Source organism: Vigna radiata, unplaced genomic scaffold, assembly GCF_000741045.1.
Source record: "Vigna radiata var. radiata cultivar VC1973A unplaced genomic scaffold, Vradiata_ver6 scaffold_91, whole genome shotgun sequence".
NCBI lineage: Eukaryota > Viridiplantae > Streptophyta > Magnoliopsida > Fabales > Fabaceae > Vigna > Vigna radiata.
In genome coordinates, this window is record NW_014543115.1 from 754,267 (window position 1) to 758,295 (window position 4,029).

The following is a 4,029-nucleotide window of genomic DNA, read 5'->3' on the forward strand; positions in this document are numbered from 1 at the left end:
TGGGAAGTATTTTTAGAACCAGAAACGTAAGAAAAGAAACTAAAAGGAACGATGCTAGAAATAGCTTCTGTACTTTTGGTCATTCTAAACATCTGATTTTAATGCAAAATTATCTGTTGAATTAATTAAGGAATTAATAATTTAATAGATAATTTTAGAACTTGCTTTAAGGAATTAAATCAAGATACGCTTATGTGAATGCTTGAACATAGAACGTATTTTATCCAGGATGTTACTGTAATGTTAGTCAAAGACCAATTCCTGGCACACCAACTGTGTTTCTTGTATTGTTTTGTGTATTTTGATGTCTAATTGAGTTATAAAAGGAAGAATTGTCAGGTGTTGCACAAGTCCCTTGGGAGAAGGATACTTTACTTATCCATTGTATTACTTGTAACGATTTGGTATACTTGCCAAAAAGTTATCAATATATATATATATAAAGAAAGAAAAAAAATATTTTGTCATGTTAAACCTAACACAGCTTTCTGTACATTAAAAAAATATAATAAATGACAAGAAAATAATATTATAATGTCCCAAATTTACTATGAGTATATTAGCTAGTATATATAAAAACTATATATATTTTAGCAAAGTATATCGAGTTTTAGTAGACAAAAATACTTTCATATATTATGGATTCTAAATTTTAAGGTTAAGAGTATTTGAAGAATTTTTATTCCCAAAACTAAAAAGAGAAAAGAAACACCAAACTCGTACTCACCTCTTTCTCATTCTTGATTCTTCTCAACCTTTTCTCTTTCATCTCTCTCAGTCCAACACTCTCTCTGTCATCCCTACAGTAGTTCCAACTGAAAAAAATCAGAAACACTCACCTAACCTTAATGCATCTTCCTTACTTATCCATTTTGTTTCTCTCTTATTTGCATCCTCTCTCACATCCATACACATCAACTCGCAACACCACAATTTGTTACTCTTGCTGTGTTCGTTCATTTGTTTTCCACTTTAATAACAAAATAATTGATGATGTTGATGTTGATTTTTTATTGGAGAGCTATGTTATATCTTTTCCCTTCTGATTGTTATTAAATTTCGTTTTTAAATTTTAGAATTAGTAGTTTATCTTCAAATTTGATATTTTGACTATTAAGTTGTTCAAAAATATTTTTCAAAAGAGAAAAAATCGTTATGTATAAAGCGAATTCCGGAAGGGGTAAGTCATTGTCCAAAAAATGGATTTTGAAGTCAGCTCTTAAAAATAATTCTAAAGACATATTTTCTGCTGAAAATAATATTTCGGAATATATCTTTCACCTTCCTGCATATAACCAACCTCAAAACAGAGGAAAAAATGAAGCTCCTGCAAATTGTACTAAATGATTTAACATGAACAAATTATTGAAGAGAGTTATAAATAGAAGCGAATTCCGGAAGGGGTAAGTCATTGTCCAAAAAATGGATTTTTGAAGTCAGCTCTTAAGAATAATTCTAAAAACATATTTTCTGCTGAAAATAATATTTCGGAATATATCTTTCACCTTCCTGCGTATAACCAACCTCAAAACACAGGAAAAAATGAAGCTCCTGCAAATTGTACTAAATGATTTAACATGAATAAATTATTGAAGAGAGTTATAAATAGAGAAAATTGTTACTGTTGACTCTATCCCCTTATTAAAAAAAAAAGACCATTGCTCGTTTCCTTTCGAATGTTTCATATTGATAAGCGTATTTTTATTTCATTTTTGTAAAAAGAATAAAAATATTCTAACAAATTACACATCTTCTAGATTTGAGCAGATTGCAGAATGTTGAATAGTTTCTAAGAAGAACTGCATTGATATACTAACTAATTAAAAATCAATCAGAAATTAGTAAACTAGTCATAATGAACCTGTTAGCTCTCAATTGGACCATAAAATTACTTTCCAAAGTTTATTTTAAACAATTCACATCTCCAACTTGTTTGGTCAACATAAACATGATGTTGTCATTTTGATTTATCATTTGTCGCAGAAGTGAAATTAAGAAAAATAAAATGCACTGAATTTCAAATTAGAATTTAAACTTAATAAATTTATTATCATCATGCTCGTAGTTTGACTTCTACTCCTTTCATTTCTATGATTTTATCAAAATTATAAATATGATGTTGTCATTCTGATTTATCGTTTGTCGCATAAGTGAAATTAAAAAAAAAAACAAAGGGCATTGAATTTCAAATTAGAATTTAAACTTAATAAATTTGTTATCATCACGCTCATAGTTTAACTTCTACTCCTTTCATTTATGTGATTTTATCAAAATTAGTATGAAGAAACTAAATGCTTTGCAACTATTATGGATTGATGCTAACGTCTTTTTGTGGGGGTTCTTGTTTTTTTTTTTAGTTTTGAAATTATTGTAGACTTTAGTTTTTTACAAATTTAATAACAATGAGAAGGGAAAAGAAATAACATGGCCCTCTAATAAAAAATTGCGGTGTTGCGGGTTGATGTGTGTTGATGTGAGAGGATGGAGATGAGAGAGAAACAAATTGGATAAGTGAGGAAGGTGGATTAGGATTAAGTGAGTCTAATTGGGACTATTATAGGGATGACAGAGAAAATGTTGGAGTAAGAGAGATAAAAGAGAACAAGTTGAGAGGAATGAGGGATAAAAGAGAGGTAAGTAAGAGTTTGGAGTTCTTTTTTTTAGTTTTGAGAATGAAAATTATTCAAATATTTTTTATCTTAAAACTTAGAATCCATAATATATAATGGTATTTTTGTCTACTAAAATTTGGTACACTTTATTAAAATATATCAACTGACAAAAGATCTTAAATATATTAGAAACCTCTCTCTATAACTAATTATGTAAATTTACATAATATTACTAAAATATTATAATATTGAGATGTATCCTTAATACTTAATCAACCTATCAAAATGTTAAATTTTTCTAACAACTATCAAAGTTTTTAACCACCACTACAATTATATTTGAGCGATAAAACACAATTTAGAACCTAAGTTACTGATATTCAATTTGAAAACACCTATTTTAAAAAGAAATTAAAAAAATTACAATGAATCCAACTATAGAACATTTCCTAGAAATCTTTTAAATCCTCCTCTTAACTAAAATTAAATTTCAAATAAATTATTAAAATCATATATATTTATTAAAATCATATTAAATATTAATATGAACTTTAACATTTCAATTATATTAAATTTTTAAAATTTATTAATCATTACAAAAATTTAGATTTTTACTGGAGGTTTTTTTTTTTTCCATTTCCGACGGTTTTAATCCCCGGAAAGTATGTTACCCAGAGTTAGGAAAACCTCTAGAAAATCTATGAAAAACCAATAGGAAAAGCTGCGTCACTATTAGTGAGGATTTTGTCAAAACCGACGGTATTATCAGGGGTTTTGCCAAAATCGCCGGTATTAACGAGGTTTTTCCAAAACCGCCTATATTGACGGAGGTTTTGCCAAAAAAGCCGACATTAGCGATGATTTTGCCAAAACCGCCAGAAATAACCTTGGTTTTGACAAAACCGTCGGAAATAACCGAGATTTTGCCAAAACCACCGAAAATGTGTACAAATTTCTTTTTTTTTTTTAAGTTTTGATTGTAATAAAATAGGATCATGATAAAAATTAGTTTTATTAACCATATAGGCAATTAAATAATATTATGAAATAAACTACATTATTTAACATATTAATATGATCATACAACTAATTGTTCATATATTAAAAAAGAAAGATATTGATCAATTCTAAATTAAAATACTAAAAATATGACTAAAATTTTCATTACATTACTAAAAAGAAGGTTTAATACCTATTTTGGTCCCTCCTTTGGGAGGGTTTGTTCAAAGTGGTCCCTCCTTTTTTCAAAAGTTCACTTAAGTCCTACCTTTTGCAAAAACTGTTCAAAGTGGTCCCTCCTTTTTTCAAAAGTTCACTTAAGTCCTACCTTTTGCAAAAACGGTTCAAAGTGGTCCCTCCTTTTTTCAAAAGTTCACGTAAGTCCTACCTTTTGCAAAAACTGTTCAAAGTGGTCCTT